The sequence below is a fragment of the Phyllobates terribilis genome, unplaced genomic scaffold, assembly GCF_046119375.1.
Source record: "Phyllobates terribilis strain yellow unplaced genomic scaffold, ASM4611937v1 Scaffold_27__1_contigs__length_16484149, whole genome shotgun sequence".
Lineage (NCBI taxonomy): Eukaryota > Metazoa > Chordata > Amphibia > Anura > Dendrobatidae > Phyllobates > Phyllobates terribilis.
The window spans coordinates 3,536,780-3,558,047 of record NW_027362787.1 but is presented as its reverse complement, the minus strand read 5'-3'; positions in this window follow the sequence as shown (position 1 = coordinate 3,558,047).

Genomic DNA, 21,268 nt, shown 5'->3' with positions numbered 1-21,268 from the left:
TATTGTGTGACCAACTTAGATGCTTTAAATGCTGCATCTATAGTACAAAAAAGATAAGAATTAAAAAGTTAGAAATAAAAAAAACCCTGTATACTCACCTCTCCAGTCTCCTCCCGGCAGCGTTCTCTCTCTTAAGTGTCCCGTGGTATACTGGCAGGACCTGCGGTGACATCATCTAGTCAGCTAATGGTCACGCGACCATCACCTGACCTCTGACGTCAGTGGTCGCGTGACCATCAGCTGACTAGATGACGTCACCGCAGGTCCTGCCAGTACACCACTGGACGCCGAGGAGAGAGGACGCCGCCGGGAGCAGACCGGAGAGGGGAGTATACAGGTTTTTTTTATTTTTAACTTATTTATTTCTTTTTTTCACCGCTTGGTAGCCGGGATGAAGAGGAGTTGTAGTCTCTTCTTCATCCTGGGTACCACACGCACCCCGATTACGCTGCAAATTCTCGGCCATTGAATTTAATTGAAACGCAGTAAATCCACATATACCTGCGGGTTTGCTGCTTTTCAATGGCCGCGTAATCGCGGTAGAAATGGTCATGCTGCGTTTTGCAACGCAATGCGAATTCGGCGCGCTAATTAGCGCATCATGTGCACAGCACATCCCAATTCACATTGCTTTGCATGGCAGACGGTTTTACATGGGCACATAGCCTAAGAGCGGGGAGCAGCTCTAGTGTCACCTGCTGGGATGGCACAATCACTGTCAGCAGGATACAGGGGACATTATCAGAAAGGAGGAGATGACGTCTCTGCCCTCTCGCCTATCAGAGAATAGATGGCTGTATACGGGGGGCCTTATCCTCCTCTATTACACAGCACTCAGCTCCTAAAGGGAATGATTTGACCATAATACAATATATTTGAGTGGGGCCAGTGCTCCAGGTTTACGTTCATAATGTTGAATGGAGATTGATCAGTTCCAGTGTGTCTGAACAGGGTCCGAGCCCACATCTCCTGAGCTCAGGCTTTACACTGAGCATCACTGTCACGGAGGTCAGATTAGAAGGGCATGGAGCACGATGTGGATGGTTGCCTCCGTATCCGCCATTACCTGGACTGCTAGCTTTCCCTGGACACTCTGGATCAGCTCCTCCGTCTTGTCGAGAGCTCTAAGGGCCTGTTCACACAAGCAGATAAAATATCATTCAGAGTTTCATCCAGAAAAGTGGGAGAATTCTTTTCTCACTTGTCGTCCATGTGCAGTCCAGATCTAATCTGGCTTTTTAACCATTTACAGTTTCCAGGGCTACAGGATTGCAATGTATCTGTAAAAAGCAGATTTTTTTCTGTACCCATAGACTTGAATGGGTGAATCTTGTCTGACGGATGAAACGAGGACATGCTGCCATTTTCTTTCTTTATTTTTTGCTCACACACAGATTCGATCAGTGACAAAAAAGAAAAATGACTCCTCTGCACTTTCCCATTGAATCCCATTGGTCTGAGTGCCGTCCATTTGTTCCACAGACAACTTTCCTACTGAAAATACATTCGTGTGAACGAGTCCTAAGAAAGACATTGTAATTGGTTATTAGATGTTGACTGAAGTTTGGATCTGAAAATGCAGGGCTCTTAAAGACGTTCTCTAATACTTTAATGCAGATGATTTATGCATAAAATAGGTGGTCTATATCAGATCGTTGTAGGTCCGACTCTTGGCTCCCCACCAATAAGCTGTTTATAGCAATGGCAACGGCCGGATGTAACTTGTGAACAGAGCGCACCCCAGTGGCCACTGCCTGGTGCTGCAGATCACCTCCGGTACTCCTCAATAGCTGGTCTGCACCCGGCAGCGGCCGCAGTGTACGGAGCGGTTTTGTTCCACTTTGAACATTGCCTGCATCTTGCCAGAGGTGATGACAGCTGATCATCGGGGGGCCGATGGTTGGACCCCACCTATCTTATATTAATGACCTATCCAGTGGAGTATAAAAGTGTTTGATAACTCCTTTTAAAATCTTGTTTCCATCCCATTGTCTTATACAGCGTGTATCTGTGTTCTTTCTGTAACCAGATGGGCCTGACCTCTGATGGTTCTTCTAGGCTTCTATTACAGCTCTTACAGCCCCAGCATGCATCATTTGTGCTGGAGAGGAATATGAAGACGCAGGAGCAAATAGAAGAACAATTAGGAAAGCTTGGATTATTAGAAGAGCAAAAAATGCTCATAGTGGAGGTGAGACTATTATTATTTTTTTGTAACTTTCATTTTTATATTTTTTTATTTTTAGGACATTTGTTTCCTCTCTTCAGAAAATAACAGCAGATAAGATTGATTAAAGCTTCTGGAAAGGTGTTCAATAACGTCTGATCAGGTGGCTGGTTTGTAATGGTTGTCCCATCTTACCAATCCCTCTCTTCTACCATGAATGTGACATTGTGGGATGAATATATATATATATGTATATGTGTATGTGTGAAAAGTTGTTTGCCCCTTCCTGATTTCTCATTCTTTTGCATGTTTGTCATACTTAAATATTTCAGATCTAAAAACAAATTTTAATATTAGACAAAGATAACACAAGTAAACACAAAATGCAGTTTTTAAATGAAGATCCTAATTATTAAGGGAAAAAGAAATCCAAACCTACAGGGCCCTGTGTGAAAAAGTGATTGCCCTCTAAACCTAATAACTGGTTGAAGCACCCTCAGCAACAACAACTACAATCAAGTGTTTGGGATAATTGGCAATGAGTCTTTTACAACACTCTGGAGGAATTTTTGCCCACTCATCTTTGCAAAATTGTTGTAATTTAGCCACATTGGAGGGTTTCCGAGCATGAACCGCTTTCTTAAGGTCAGGACTTTGACTAAGCCACTGCAAAGTCTTAATTTTGTTTTCCTTTAGCCATTCAGAGGTGGACTTAATAGTGTGTTTTGGATCATTGTCCTGCTGCATAACCCAAGTGCACTTCAGCTTGAGGTCATGAACAGATGGCCGGACATTCTCTTTCAGGATTTTTTGGTTAACCAGCAGAATTCATGGTTCCATTTACCACAGCAAGTCTTCCAGGTCCTGAAGCAGCATAACAGTCCCAGACCATCACGCTACCGCCACCATATTTTACTGTTGGTATGATGTTCCTTTTTTGAAATGCAGTGTTACTTCTACGCCAGATGTAATGGGACACACACCTTCCAAAAAGTTCAACTTTTGTCTTGTCAGTCCACTGAGTATTCTCCCAAAAGTCTTGGCGATCATCAAGATGTTTTCTGCCAAAACTGAGATGAGCCTTTGTTCTTATTGCTCAGCAGTGGTTTTCGTCTTGGAACTCTGCTATGTGTGTCATTTTTGCCCAGTCTCTTTCTTATGGTGTAGTCATGAACACTGTCCTTAACTGAGGCAAGTGAGACCTGCAGTTCTCTGGATGTTGTTGTGGGGTCTTTTGTGACCTCTTGGATGAGTCGTTGCTGCGCTCTTGGGGTAATTTTGATCAGCCGGCCACGCCTAGGAAAGTTCTCCATTGTTCCATATTTTCGCCTATTGTGGATAATGACTCCCACTGTGGTTCGCTGGAGTCCCAAATCTTTAGAAATGGCTTTAGAACTTTTTCCAGACTGATAGATCTCAATTACTTTGTTTCTCATTTGGTCCTGAATTTCTTTGGATCGCAGCATGATGTCTAGATTTAGAGGATCTTTTGTTCTACTTCACTTTGTCAGGCATGTCCTATTTAAGTGATTTCTTGATTGAGACCACGTGTGGCAGTAAACAGGGCTGTGTGGGGCTACGGAAATTAAACTCAGCTTCCCAAAGATGTGACAAATCACAGTTAATTTATGTTTTAAGGAGGGAGGGGCATCACTTTTTCACACAGGGCCCTGTAGGTTTGGATTTCCTTTTCCCTTAATCATAAAAACCTTCCTTTTAAAAACTGCATTTTGTGTATACGTGTGCTATCTTTGTCTAATAGGAGTCTGCTGCTGACATTGGTATTGGGGTAATGTCCCCCAATTCAGTTAATATCCTCCATCCTGGTATGTATGGTCCCTCCTTCCTGGTATATGTGACCCCCATCCCATCTTGGTATACGTGGCCCTCATCCCCATCCTGGAATGCATGGCACCCCTTGATCCCCCATCCTGGTATTCATGGCACCCCTTTGATCTACCATCCTGGTATGCATGGCACCCCCTGATCCCCGTCCTAGTTTTCATGGCACCCCTTGATCCCCCATCCTGGTATGCATGGCACCTCTTGATCCCCCATCCTGGTATGCATGGCACCCCTTGATCACCCATCCTGGTATGCATGACACCCCTTGATCCCCCATTCTGGTATGTATGGCACCCCGTGATCACACATCCTGGATATATACAGTACAGACCAAAAGTTTGGACACACCTTCTCAGTTAAAGATTTTTCTGTATTTTCAATGACTATGAAAATTGTACATTCACACTGAAGGCATCAAAACTATGAATTAACACGTGTGGAATTATATACTTAACAAAAAAGTGTGAAACAACTGAAAATATGTCTTATATTCTAGGTTCTTCAAAGTAGCCACCTTTTGCTTTGATGACTGCTTTGCACACTCTTGGCATTCTCTTGATGAGCTTCAAGAGGTAGTCACCGGAAATGGTTTTCACTTCACAGGTGTGCCCTGTCAGGTTTAATAAGTGGGATTTCTTGCCTTATAAATGGGGTTGGGACCATCAGTTGTGTTGTGCAGAAGTCTGGTGGATACACAGCTGATAGTCCTACTGAATAGAATTTGTACTATGGCAAGAAAAAAAGCAGAAAAACATGTCCCCAGCATGAGACACCCATTCAGGGCCAATAAACACTAAACTATGGAGGGCACCATCCAAATCAAAAAGGGGATCAACATGCTGCACACCACATAAATACACGTGAAAAAAGGGAAAAGAGGTGTGCTATGAAGCAGTGATCACCCAGCAATACTTCAATAAATTATCAAACGTTATAATAAGTGACAATAAATTTTATTCATTACAAATATAAATACATACAAACAACGTCAAAAAACCCAAATAGCTAAAACACAAGTAAAATCAATATAGTGGGGTTACCCACTAATTTGAAGCCCACCTAAATTGGGTTAAAATATTAGTAACAATTCAACTTTATTTTAATCCTTAGGTTATGGGTGAGGATCTTTTGGCAGAAAGAACAGAGGAAGGACAAACGGACACAAAAACCACTCAGACATTGGCCTCTTACATAATGGCGTCTGACGCCGAGTTCAGAGTCAAATGGTTTCAGAAAGCGACCACTTTCCTAATGAGCAGCGAGTAAAGATGATCAGCTCTCCGCCATCACTGACTGTCTGCAGACTGGAGCTTGTCCATCTCTAATCATTCCTGCTCAATGGGGGCCACAATATTTTGACTTCACAGTAATCACTGACATCTTTTCGGAGTATATTGTATACATAGTGATCTTTATACGGCTGGAGCACTTACAGTAGCCAATCAGATGGCATGCAGGTAGCGTTGTGCGAGATCCAGTATGCCGTCCTGCTTCTATCATTAGAGGGTCCTGCTAGAGAACAGCGGCCACACTATTATACTGTGTCCAGAGTTACAGGACTCTGTCAGATGTGGACTGCTACGTTCCAAAAAATGCTTAATAAGTTATTTTTTTTCAAACTGGATTGATATGCAAAATATTTTTAATAAAATCATTTTCTTATACTTTGCAGGGTTTCTGTTTATTCAGTAATGTTGTAGCTGTTTTCTCTCACGCTGTGGATGATTGTAAATGAATACAGTTTCCTACATAATCATTGCAGCAGATCAGTTAAAAACGGGTGCCGTATGTGTTGTACCCAGGGCCGGCATCACCACCCGGGCAAGTGCCTGGGCCCTGAGCGAGCAGGGGGCCCACTCACCCTCTGGGACACCAGCGCGCTATGGGGCCCATGAGTCGGCGGGGCCTGATGCCAGCGAATGGGCACTTGCACTGGGCCTTCCCCAGTGCTTTAAACTGTTTGCAATACTTACCTCTCCCTGTTCCTCTGCTGCTCCTCTGTCTTCTGCGTCTTCTTACTCTGTGACATCTCAGGGCAGAGGGCGCAATGACGTCACTACAGAGCGCCCTCTGCTGAGCAGTCCCAGTGCAGAGAGTCGGAAGACGCTGATGAGACAGGCCTGCTTCCAGCAAGGAGCGGTGAGTATTTGATTTTTTTTTTTAATGTAATGAGTATTATATGGGGCTCATTATCTATTGAACAATATATGGGGCCCATTATGTATGGAGTATTATATGGGGCTCATTATGTATGGAGTATTATATAGGGCTCATTATCTATTGAACAATATATGGGGCTCATTATGTATGGAGTAATATATGGGGATCATTATCTATTGGACAATATATGGGGCTCATGTATGGAGTATTATATGGGGCTCATTATCTATGGAACATTATATGGGGCTCATTATGTATGGAGTATTATATGGGGCTCATTATCTATTGAACAATATATGGGGCCCATTATGCATGGAGTATTATATGGGGCTTATTATCTATTGAACAATATATGGGGCTCATTATGTATGGAGTATTATATGGGGCTTATTATCTATTGAACAATATATGGGGCTCATTATGTATGGAGTATTATATGGGGCTCATTATCTATTGAACAATATATGGGGCCCATTATGTATGGAGTAATATATGGGGATCATTATGTATGGAGTAATATATGGGGATCATTATCTATTGAACAATATATGGGACTCATTATGTATGGAGTATTATATGGGGCTCATTATCTATTGAACAATATATGGGGCCCATTATGTATGGAGTATTATATAGGGCCCATTATCTATGGAGCATTATATGGGGCCTATTCTTTATGGAGCAATATATTGGGCCCACTATTTATGGAGCAATATATAGGGCCCATACTGTATGGAGCAATATATGGGGCCCATACTGTATGGAGCAATATTTGGGCTCCATTATTCTGTATGGAGCATTATATGGTACCCATTATGTATGGAGCAATATATAGGGCTCATTTTACTTTATGGAGTAATATATGGGGTCCATTATACTGAATGGAGCAATATATGGGGATCATACTGTATGGAGCATTATATGCGGTCCATTATTCTGTATGGAGCAATATATGGTGCCCATAGTACTGGATGCAGGACCATGTGCTGCCCATAATACTGTATGGAGGACCATGTGGTGTCCATAATACTGTATGGAGGACCATGTGGTGTCCATAATACTGTATGGAGGACCATGTGGTGTCCATAATACTGTATGGAGGACCATGTGGTGCCCATAATACTGTATGGAGGACCATGTGGTGCCCATAATACTGTGTGGAGGACCATGTGGTGCCCATAATACTGTATATGGAGGACCATGTGGTGCCTATAATACTGTATATGGAGGATCACGTGGTGCCCATAATACTGTATATGGAGGACCACGTGGTGCCCATAATACTGTATATGGAGGACCACGTGGTGCCCATAATACTGTATGGAGGACCATGTGGTGCCCATAATACTGTATAGATGACCATGTGGTGCCCATAATACTGTATGGAGGACCATGTGGTGCCCATAATACTGTATGGAGGACCATGTGGTGCCCATAATACTGTATATGGAGGACCATGTGGTGCCCATAATACTGTATATGGAGGACCACGTGGTGCCCATAATACTGTATATGGAGGACCACGTGGTGCCCATAATACTGTATATGGAGGACTATGTGGGGCCCATAATACTGTATATGGAGGACCACGTGGGGCCCATAATACTGTATATGGAGGACCACGTGGTGCCCATAATACTGTATATGGAGGACCACGTGGTGCCCATAATACTGTATATGGAGGACCTCGTGGTGCCCATAATACTGTATATGGAGGACCATGTGGGGCCCATAATACTGTATATGGAGGACTACGTGGGGCCCATAATACTGTATAGAGGACTATATTGTCTGGTCTGAACTGTGCGCTGGGAGGATTCGCCGGTTTCTGAGCTGTTGTAGACTTTACAATAGATATCACTCATGTAATGTGAGAAGTGAAATCTTTAGCATTGTACTATACCTATATTTCTGTGCATCATGAATCGTGGTAGGTGTGAAAGGGGCCCACTGAGACTTTTGCCCGGGGCCCATGAAATCCTGGAGCGGCCCTGGTTGTGGCATCTATTTCTTTTTGTACTGTATGCATGAGTTTTAATGGCGAATTTCTTTAAAAAATCAGTGGGATAAACCGTCATCTGAACTTGTCCCTTAACTTACATTGGTCTGTGAGGTGATCTGAAAGCAGAAAATACAGTGCTGACTTCTAGAACATTTGGGGTAACTTTCCCGCATTGGTCTCTACATGATCTGTGAATTCAGGGAACTGCTAGATCTGCGGCAGATAAAAGAGGGATTATATCAAAATGCCATCATGCAGACCAGCAAGTGACACATCGCTGGGATAAGGTCCTCTGCCCGACTTGTTGCTTTTAGATTACATAGCAAAAACCTGATGACAGTTTCCCTGTAATAAAATCCCAGAGCTTCTCACATGGGAAATCCAGCGGGTGGCAGATACTGGCCTGGAATCCTGCAGATACACAGCACTGCCGTCGCCTATACACTGCATTGTGAAAGGATTTGGCCCCCTTGAACTTTTCTACCTTTTGCCACATTTCTGGCTTCAAACATAAAGATATAAAATTCTATTTTTTGGGGGAAGAATCAACAACAAGTGGGGCACAATCGTGAAGTGGAATGAAATTTATTTGCTATTTTAAACTTTTTTAACAAATTAAAAACTGAAAAGTGGGGCGTGCAATATTATTCGGCCCCCTTGAGTTAATACTTTGTAGCGCCACCTTTTGCTGCGATTACAGCTGCAAGTCGCTTGGGGTATGCCTCTATCAGTTTTGCACATCGAGTGGCTGAAATTCTTGCCCATACTTCCTTGCAAAACAGCTGGAGCTCATTGAGGTTGGATGGAGGGCGTTTGTGAACAGCAGTTTTCAGCTCTTTCCACAGATTCTCGATTAGATTCAGGTCTGGACTTTGACTTGGCCATTCTAACACCTGGATATGTTTATTTTTGAACCATTCCATTGTAGATTTTGCTTTATGTTTGGGATCATTGTCTTGTTGGAAGATAAATTTCCATCCCAGTCTCAGGTCTTTTGCAGACTCCAACAGGTTTTCTTCCAGAATGGTCCTGTATTTGGCTCCATCCATCTTCCCATCAATTTTAACCATCTTCTCTGTCCCTGCTGAAGAAAAGCAGGCCCAAACCATGATGCTGCCACCACCATGTTCGACAGTGGGGATGGTGTTTTGAGGGTGATGAGCTGTGTTGCTTTTACGCCAAACATATCGTTTTGCATTGTGGCCAAAAAGTTTGATTTTGGTTTCATCTGACCAGAGCACCTTATTCCACATGTTTGGTGTGTCTCCCAGATGGCTTGTGGCAAACTTCAAACGAGACTTTTTATAGATATCTTTGAGAAATGGCTTTCTTCTTGCCATTCTTCCATAAAGCCCAGATTTGTGCAGTGTATAACTGATTGTTGTCCTATGGACAGACTAACCCACCTCAGCTCTAGATCTCTGCAGTTCATCCAGAGTGATCATGGGCCTTTTGGCGGCATCTCTGATCAGTCTTCTCCTTGTTCGAGATGAAAGTTTAGAGCAGTGTTTCCCATACTCCAGTCCTCACAGACCCCACAGGTCATGTTTTCAGGATTTCCATAGTATTGCACAGGTGAGAAAATTCCTGATGCCTTGATGATACTTCCATCACCTATGCAATACTAAGGAAATCCTGAAAACATGACCTGTGGTGGTCCGTGAGGACTGGAGTTTGGGAAACACTGGTTTAGAGGGACGGCCGGGTCTTGGTAGATTAGCATTGGTCTGATACTCCTTCCATTTCAATATGATCGCTTGCACAGTGCTCCTTGAGATGTTTAAAACTTGGGAAATCTTTTTGTATCCAAATCCGGCTTTGAACTTCGCCACAACAGTATCTCGGACCTGCCTGGTGTGTTCCTTGGTCTTCATGGTGCTCTCTGCACTTGAAACAGAACCCTGAGACTATCACAGAGCAGGTGCATTTATACAGAGACTTGATTACACACAGGTGGATTCTAGTTATCGTTACCAGTCATTTAGGACAACATTGGATCAGTGGATTCTAGTTATCGTTACCAGTCATTTAGGACAACATTGGATCATTCAGAGATCCTCACTGAACTTCTGGAGTGAGTTTGCTGCACTGAAAGTAAAGGGGCTGAATAATATTGCACGCCCCACTTTTCATTTTTTATTTTTAAGTTTAAAATATCCAATAAATTTCATTCCCACTTGTTGATTCTTCCCAAAAAAATTTGAATTTTATATCTTTATGTTTGAAGCCAGAAATGTGGCAAAAGGTGGAAAAGTTCAAGGGGGCCAAATCCTTTCACAATGCGCTGTATCTACCACTCGCTGACCTCCCTCTGTGAGAAGCTGATGGTTATTAATGATGGAATACAATGTTTTATTATAGCGGTGAGTGCTGCATTCACTTCTTACACTCATTCATGTGGATTTGTCTGATTAGTGACCTGCACCAGCTTATATCATGGGGCTGCTCAAAGTATAAAAATTTACCAAAAAGGTGTGGTCTGTTTATTTTCTTTTGGTTTCCATTTTGTTTTACTTTTTTTTTTTCTTTACGTGGATCTTTCTGTAAAAAATAAATAAATAAAATATAGTCAACCTCTGGTATGCTCTACTACCATGAGATCCCCATAATAAAGGCAGAATTTAATAAAGGGTTACACATTTATCCAAGACATTGAAAGTTATGGCTAAAAAGGTAAAAAGACTTTTCTTTTTTTGCAGCAAAATTGGCTACAATTGCCCAGACAGGTTATATTTGCCCACAGCGTCGGACTGGGGAGACTGGGGCCCACCCTACAGCTAGATGCAGATACCTGTTAGCCTTTATCCCCGTTATAGTGGGACCTCGACTGTAAAACACAGGCGGCTCCTGCACATCTACTGTGCGCACAGCACAACTGGGATGGACAATTACGGTAGTTTGCATTAAAGGGCTTCTTTGGTGAAAACAAGTTATCACCGATCCATGGGCTCCTCAGGATTGGTGATAACTTAATGATCGTTTGGGTCCGACCATAGGAAACCGCACTGATCAGAATTGGGAAGTTTTATCCCTGACAGGACACTTTTATCCCCATTTTAAAATGCAGCGTCAGGTGGGATGTCTGACCGCAGATCCATTCATTCTCTTTGGGGCTTCCAGAAAAAAACAAGAGCAGCGCTCGCAGCCATTGAGGGAATGAATGGATCAGTGGTGAAGTCACACATGCTGCTCCAGTCTAGTGGGGATAAAAGCTCCACATTCTACCAATCGGTGCGGGTCCCAGCAGTCAGACCCCCACCAATCAATACCTTATCACTTATCCTTTGGAAAGGTGATTACCTGTTTTCACAGTAGAATTCCTGTAAGTTCATCTTGTTCCAAGTATTTAATCAGAAATCTAAATAAAGATTATTCTCCTAATATCAGAGAGAACAATTGACTGCTATACACAACACAATCCACTTTTTCAAGACCAATAATACCACATTCAAGGGAGAACTAACGTGACACTGTGACCAGACCACATATTACCAGCATAAAGCGACCGAATAATCCCACGTAGAAGGGAGAAATACAGCCACACCGTGACCAGACCACATATTACCACCACATAGTGACCGAATAATACCACATATTGTATAAGGGACAAATATCGCCACACCATGATCAGACCAGATTTTAGCAGCATATAGCGACCAAATTATTCCACATAGAAGGGAGAACTACCGTCACACCGTGAGCAGACCACATGACCGCCACATAGTGACCGAACAATACCTCATACTGTAAAAGGGACAAATATCGCCACACCATGACCAGACCAGATTTTAGCAGCATATAGCGACCAAATTATTCCACATAGAAGGGAGAACTACCGTCACACCGTGAGCAGACCACATATGACCACCACATAGTGACCGAACAATACCTCATACTGTAAAAGGGACAAATATCGCCACACCATGACCAGACCAGATTTTAGCAGCATATAGCGACCAAATTATTCCACATAGAAGGGAGAACTACCGTCACACCGTGAGCAGACCATATATGACCACCACATAGTGACCGAACAATACCTCATACTGTAAAAGGGAGAAATATCGCCACACCATGACCAGACCAGATATTACCAACATATAGCGACCCAAATAATTCCACATACAAGGGAGAAATACCACCACACCATGTCCACACCACATAGTGATTGTTCTGTATCCATCATTCTTCCTCAGCTGGTGTAAAGAGGTCGGGAAACAAGCGTTGAACGGCTTCAGTATTGCGGATTGCGCTCGTTTAGCGGCCTGATCTCAGCGCATGTAAATACAAGCTAAATGTTTGTGTGGTGCTGTATGTCAGCATTTGGGACCCCACTTTAAACTTTTCCCCAGGGCCCCACTTTATCTAAAATCGGCCCTGCACCCATTTAAATGGTTCCCGTCCGCTGCACAGACTGGGAGAGAGAGGGGAGACTATTTGTGGCTTATGTAGTGGCGCTCAGTTTTGTGGAAATTGGAGGGAAAGTTTTCTTTTAATTTATGAAATTCAATTCATGTGATAAATTTAAAAAAATATTAGTAACAATTCAACTTTATTTTAATCCTTAGGTTATGGGTGAGGATCTTTTGGCAGAAAGAACAGAGGAAGGACAAACGGACACAAAAACCACTCAGACATTGGCCTCTTACATAATAGCGTCTGACGCCGAGTTCAGAGTCAAATGGTTTCAGAAAGCGACCACTTTCCTAATGAGCAGCGAGTAAAGATGATCAGCTCTCCGCCATCACTGACTGTCTGCCAACTGGAGCTTGTCCATCTCTAATCATTCCTGCTCAATGGGGGCCACAATATTTTGACTTCACAGTAATCACTGACATCTTTTCGGAGTATATTGTATACATAGTGATCTTTATACGGCTGGAGCACTTACAGTAGCCAATCAGATGGCGTGCAGGTAGCGTTGTGCGAGATCCAGTATGCCGTCCTGCTTCTATCATTAGAGGGTCCTGCTAGAGAACAGCGGCCACACTATTATACTGTGTCCAGAGTTACAGGACTCTGTCAGATGTGGACTGCTACGTTCCAAAAAATGCTTAATAAGTTATTTTTTTTCAAACTGGATTGATATGCAAAATATTTTTAATAAAATCATTTTCTTATACTTGCAGGGTTTCTGTTTATTCAGTAATGTTGTAGCTGTTTTCTCTCACGCTGTGGATGATTGTAAATGAATACAGTTTCCTACATAATCATTGCAGCGGATCAGTTAAAAACGGGTGCCGTATGTGTTGTACCCAGGGCCGGCATCACCACCCGGGCAAGTGCCTGGGCCCTGAGCGAGCAGGGGGCCCACTCACCCTCTGGGACACCAGCGCGCTATGGGGCCCATGAGTCGGCGGGGCCTGATGCCAGCGAATGGGCACTTGCACTGGGCCTTCCCCAGTGCTTTAAACTGTTTGCAATACTTACCTCTCCCTGTTCCTCTGCTGCTCCTCTGTCTTCTGCGTCTTCTTACTCTGTGACATCTCAGGGCAGAGGGCGCAATGACGTCACTACAGAGCGCCCTCTGCTGAGCAGTCCCAGTGCAGAGAGTCGGAAGACGCTGATGAGACAGGCCTGCTTCCAGCAAGGAGCGGTGAGTATTTGATTTTTTTTTTTAATGTAATGAGTATTATATGGGGCTCATTATCTATTGAACAATATATGGGGCCCATTATGTATGGAGTATTATATGGGGCTCATTATGTATGGAGTATTATATAGGGCTCATTATCTATTGAACAATATATGGGGCTCATTATGTATGGAGTAATATATGGGGATCATTATCTATTGGACAATATATGGGGCTCATGTATGGAGTATTATATGGGGCTCATTATCTATGGAACATTATATGGGGCTCATTATGTATGGAGTATTATATGGGGCTCATTATCTATTGAACAATATATGGGGCCCATTATGCATGGAGTATTATATGGGGCTTATTATCTATTGAACAATATATGGGGCTCATTATGTATGGAGTATTATATGGGGCTTATTATCTATTGAACAATATATGGGGCTCATTATGTATGGAGTATTATATGGGGCTCATTATCTATTGAACAATATATGGGGCCCATTATGTATGGAGTAATATATGGGGATCATTATGTATGGAGTAATATATGGGGATCATTATCTATTGAACAATATATGGGGCTCATTATGTATGGAGTATTATATGGGGCTTATTATCTACTGAACAATATATGGGGCTCATTATGTATGGAGTATTATATGGGGCTCATTATCTATTGAACAATATATGGGACTCATTATGTATGGAGTATTATATGGGGCTCATTATCTATTGAACAATATATGGGGCCCATTATGTATGGAGTATTATATAGGGCCCATTATCTATGGAGCATTATATGGGGCCTATTCTTTATGGAGCAATATATTGGGCCCACTATTTATGGAGCAATATATAGGGCCCATACTGTATGGAGCAATATATGGGGCCCATACTGTATGGAGCAATATTTGGGCTCCATTATTCTGTATGGAGCATTATATGGTACCCATTATGTATGGAGCAATATATAGGGCTCATTTTACTTTATGGAGTAATATATGGGGTCCATTATACTGAATGGAGCAATATATGGGGATCATACTGTATGGAGCATTATATGCGGTCCATTATTCTGTATGGAGCAATATATGGTGCCCATAGTACTGGATGCAGGACCATGTGCTGCCCATAATACTGTATGGAGGACCATGTGGTGTCCATAATACTGTATGGAGGACCATGTGGTGTCCATAATACTGTATGGAGGACCATGTGGTGTCCATAATACTGTATGGAGGACCATGTGGTGCCCATAATACTGTATGGAGGACCATGTGGTGTCCATAATACTGTATGGAGGACCATGTGGTGCCCATAATACTGTATGGAGGACCATGTGGTGCCCATAATACTGTGTGGAGGACCATGTGGTGCCCATAATACTGTATATGGAGGACCATGTGGTGCCCATAATACTGTATATGGAGGATCACGTGGTGCCCATAATACTGTATATGGAGGACCACGTGGTGCCCATAATACTGTATATGGAGGACCACGTGGTGCCCATAATACTGTATGGAGGACCATGTGGTGCCCATAATACTGTATAGATGACCATGTGGTGCCCATAATACTGTATGGAGGACCATGTGGTGCCCATAATACTGTATGGAGGACCATGTGGTGCCCATAATACTGTATATGGAGGACCATGTGGTGCCCATAATACTGTATATGGAGGACCACGTGGTGCCCATAATACTGTATATGGAGGACCACGTGGTGCCCATAATACTGTATATGGAGGACTATGTGGGGCCCATAATACTGTATATGGAGGACCACGTGGGGCCCATAATACTGTATATGGAGGACCTCGTGGTGTCCATAATACTGTATGGAGGACCATGTGGTGTCCATAATACTGTATGGAGGACCATGTGGTGCCCATAATACTGTATGGAGGACCATGTGGTGTCCATAATACTGTATGGAGGACCATGTGGTGCCCATAATACTGTATGGAGGACCATGTGGTGCCCATAATACTGTGTGGAGGACCATGTGGTGCCCATAATACTGTATATGGAGGACCATGTGGTGCCCATAATACTGTATATGGAGGATCACGTGGTGCCCATAATACTGTATATGGAGGACCACGTGGTGCCCATAATACTGTATATGGAGGACCACGTGGTGCCCATAATACTGTATGGAGGACCATGTGGTGCCCATAATACTGTATAGATGACCATGTGGTGCCCATAATACTGTATGGAGGACCATGTGGTGCCCATAATACTGTATGGAGGACCATGTGGTGCCCATAATACTGTATATGGAGGACCATGTGGTGCCCATAATACTGTATATGGAGGACCACGTGGTGCCCATAATACTGTATATGGAGGACCACGTGGTGCCCATAATACTGTATATGGAGGACTATGTGGGGCCCATAATACTGTATATGGAGGACCACGTGGGGCCCATAATACTGTATATGGAGGACCACGTGGTGCCCATAATACTGTATATGGAGGACCACGTGGTGCCCATAATACTGTATATGGAGGACCTCGTGGTGCCCATAATACTGTATATGGAGGACCATGTGGGGCCCATAATACTGTATATGGAGGACTACGTGGGGCCCATAATACTGTATAGAGGACTATATTGTCTGGTCTGAACTGTGCGCTGGGAGGATTCGCCGGTTTCTGAGCTGTTGTAGACTTTACAATAGATATCACTCATGTAATGTGAGAAGTGAAATCTTTAGCATTGTACTATACCTATATTTCTGTGCATCATGAATCGTGGTAGGTGTGAAAGGGGCCCACTGAGACTTTTGCCCGGGGCCCATGAAATCCTGGAGCGGCCCTGGTTGTGGCATCTATTTCTTTTTGTACTGTATGCATGAGTTTTAATGGCGAATTTCTTTAAAAAATCAGTGGGATAAACCGTCATCTGAACTTGTCCCTTAACTTACATTGGTCTGTGAGGTGATCTGAAAGCAGAAAATCCAATGCTGACTTCTAGAACATTTGGGGTAACTTTCCCGCATTGGTCTCTACATGATCTGTGAATTCAGGGAACTGCTAGATCTGCGGCAGATAAAAGAGGGATTATATCAAAATGCCATCATGCAGACCAGCAAGTGACACATCGCTGGGATAAGGTCCTCTGCCCCGACTTGTTGCTTTTAGATTACATAGCAAAAACCTGATGACAGTTTCCCTGTAATAAAATCCCAGAGCTTCTCACATGGGAAATCCAGCGGGTGGCAGATACTGGCCTGGAATCCTGCAGATACACAGCACTGCCGTCGCCTATACACTGCATTGTGAAAGGATTTGGCCCCCTTGAACTTTTCTACCTTTTGCCACATTTCTGGCTTTAAACATAAAGATATAAAATTCTATTTTTTGGGGGAAGAATCAACAACAAGTGGGGCACAATCGTGAAGTGGAATGAAATTTATTTGCTATTTTAAACTTTTTTAACAAATTAAAAACTGAAAAGTGGGGCGTGCAATATTATTCGGCCCCCTTGAGTTAATACTTTGTAGCGCCACCTTTTGCTGCGATTACAGCTGCAAGTCGCTTGGGGTATGCCTCTATCAGTTTTGCACATCGAGTGGCTGAAATTCTTGCCCATACTTCCTTGCAAAACAGCTGGAGCTCATTGAGGTTGGATGGAGGGCGTTTGTGAACAGCAGTTTTCAGCTCTTTCCACAGATTCTCGATTAGATTCAGGTCTGGACTTTGACTTGGCCATTCTAACACCTGGATATGTTTATTTTTGAACCATTCCATTGTAGATTTTGCTTTATGTTTGGGATCATTGTCTTGTTGGAAGATAAATTTCCATCCCAGTCTCAGGTCTTTTGCAGACTCCAACAGGTTTTCTTCCAGAATGGTCCTGTATTTGGCTCCATCCATCTTCCCATCAATTTTAACCATCTTCTCTGTCCCTGCTGAAGAAAAGCAGGCCCAAACCATGATGCTGCCACCACCATGTTCGACAGTGGGGATGGTGTTTTGAGGGTGATGAGCTGTGTTGCTTTTACGCCAAACATATCGTTTTGCATTGTGGCCAAAAAGTTTGATTTTGGTTTCATCTGACCAGAGCACCTTATTCCACATGTTTGGTGTGTCTCCCAGATGGCTTGTGGCAAACTTCAAACGAGACTTTTTATAGATATCTTTGAGAAATGGCTTTCTTCTTGCCATTCTTCCATAAAGCCCAGATTTGTGCAGTGTATAACTGATTGTTGTCCTATGGACAGACTAACCCACCTCAGCTCTAGATCTCTGCAGTTCATCCAGAGTGATCATGGGCCTTTTGGCGGCATCTCTGATCAGTCTTCTCCTTGTTCGAGATGAAAGTTTAGAGCAGTGTTTCCCATACTCCAGTCCTCACAGACCCCACAGGTCATGTTTTCAGGATTTCCATAGTATTGCACAGGTGAGAAAATTCCTGATGCCTTGATGATACTTCCATCACCTATGCAATACTAAGGAAATCCTGAAAACATGACCTGTGGTGGTCCGTGAGGACTGGAGTTTGGGAAACACTGGTTTAGAGGGACGGCCGGGTCTTGGTAGATTAGCATTGGTCTGATACTCCTTCCATTTCAATATGATCGCTTGCACAGTGCTCCTTGAGATGTTTAAAACTTGGGAAATCTTTTTGTATCCAAATCCGGCTTTGAACTTCGCCACAACAGTATCTCGGACCTGCCTGGTGTGTTCCTTGGTCTTCATGGTGCTCTCTGCACTTGAAACAGAACCCTGAGACTATCACAGAGCAGGTGCATTTATACAGAGACTTGATTACACACAGGTGGATTCTAGTTATCGTTACCAGTCATTTAGGACAACATTGGATCAGTGGATTCTAGTTATCGTTACCAGTCATTTAGGACAACATTGGATCATTCAGAGATCCTCACTGAACTTCTGGAGTGAGTTTGCTGCACTGAAAGTAAAGGGGCCGAATAATATTGCACGCCCCACTTTTCATTTTTTATTTTTAAGTTTAAAATATCCAATAAATTTCATTCCCACTTGTTGATTCTTCCCAAAAAAATTTGAATTTTATATCTTTATGTTTGAAGCCAGAAATGTGGCAAAAGGTGGAAAAGTTCAAGGGGGCCAAATCCTTTCACAATGCAGTGTATCTACCACTCGCTGACCTCCCTCTGTGAGAAGCTGATGGTTATTAATGATGGAATACAATGTTTTATTATAGCGGTGAGTGCTGCATTCACTTCTTACACTCATTCATGTGGATTTGTCTGATTAGTGACCTGCACCAGCTTATATCATGGGGCTGCTCAAAGTATAAAAATTTACCAAAAAGGTGTGGTCTGTTTATTTTCTTTTGGTTTCCATTTTGTTTTACTTTTTTTTTTTCTTTACGTGGATCTTTCTGTAAAAAATAAATAAATAAAATATAGTCAACCTCTGGTATGCTCTACTACCATGAGATCCCCATAATAAAGGCAGAATTTAATAAAGGGTTACACACTTATCCAAGACATTGAAAGTTATGGCTAAAAAGGTAAAAAGACTTTTCTTTTTTTGCAGCAAAATTGGCTACAATTGCCCAGACAGGTTATATTTGCCCACAGCGTCGGACTGGGGAGACTGGGGCCCACCCTACAGCTAGATGCAGATACCTGTTAGCCTTTATCCCCGTTATAGTGGGACCTCGACTGTAAAACACAGGCGGCTCCTGCACATCTACTGTGCGCACAGCACAACTGGGATGGACAATTACGGTAGTTTGCATTAAAGGGCTTCTTTGGTGAAAACAAGTTATCACCGATCCATGGGCTCCTCAGGATTGGTGATAACTTAATGATCGTTTGGGTCCGACCATTGGAAACTGCACTGATCAGAATTGGGAAGTTTTATCCCTGACAGGACACTTTTATCCCCATTTTAAAATGCAGCGTCAGGTGGGATGTCTGACCGCAGATCCATTCATTCTCTTTGGGGCTTCCAGAAAAAAACAAGAGCAGCGCTCGCAGCCATTGAGGGAATGAATGGATCAGTGGTGAAGTCACACATGCTGCTCCAGTCTAGTGGGGATAAAAGCTCCACATTCTACCAATCGGTGCGGGTCCCAGCAGTCAGACCCCCACCAATCAATACCTTATCACTTATCCTTTGGAAAGGTGATTACCTGTTTTCACAGTAGAATTCCTGTAAGTTCATCTTGTTCCAAGTATTTAATCAGAAATCTAAATAAAGATTATTCTCCTAATATCAGAGAGAACAATTGACTGCTATACACAACACAATCCACTTTTTCAAGACCAATAATACCACATTCAAGGGAGAACTAACGTGACACTGTGACCAGACCACATATTACCAGCATAAAGCGACCGAATAATCCCACGTAGAAGGGAGAAATACAGCCACACCGTGACCAGACCACATATTACCACCACATAGTGACCGAATAATACCACATATTGTATAAGGGACAAATATCGCCACACCATGATCAGACCAGATTTTAGCAGCATATAGCGACCAAATTATTCCACATAGAAGGGAGAACTACCGTCACACCGTGAGCAGACCACATGACCACCACATAGTGACCGAACAATACCTCATACTGTAAAAGGGACAAATATCGCCACACCATGACCAGACCAGATTTTAGCAGCATATAGCGACCAAATTATTCCACATAGAAGGGAGAACTACCGTCACACCGTGAGCAGACCACATATGACCACCACATAGTGACCGAACAATACCTCATACTGTAAAAGGGACAAATATCGCCACACCATGACCAGACCAGATTTTAGCAGCATATAGCGACCAAATTATTCCACATAGAAGGGAGAACTACCGTCACACCGTGAGCAGACCATATATGACCACCACATAGTGACCGAACAATACCTCATACTGTAAAAGGGAGAAATATCGCCACACCATGACCAGACCAGATATTACCAACATATAGCGACCCAAATAATTCCACATACAAGGGAGAAATACCACCACACCATGTCCACACCACATAGTGACCAAATAATAACACATACAGGGATAAATACCACACCATGACCGGACCAGATATTACAACATAGTGACCGAATATTACAATACTGATCATTAATGAAATGTCCTCGGACGTACATTCAGTTGAAACCAGTGGGCCCCCTCTACGTCCTGCTCAGGGTCCTGCCAAGGACCCTGGCCCACCGGATAATCGTTCAGTGTCCCGGTGCTCCAGTCAGACCCTGTTTGCCCACCAAACTCATCCATTTAAATGTCTGATTTTAGAGTTTGCATTGTGTTCCTTTTCTTTGCTTATAAAAACATAATAATTATAGTCTATGGACCTTTTCTGATGCTGATGGTTCACAAAAGAAATTTGAGACATGTTTGATTGTAATCTGATTTGCAGATAAAGCTGGCCCATTCAAATGATTGGATTGCCAAAAAAAGATCCATTTGCATCCTTGTTTTGTATGTTTTTCACTGACTAATGTTAGAAGTTTGTAAATCTTCATCAC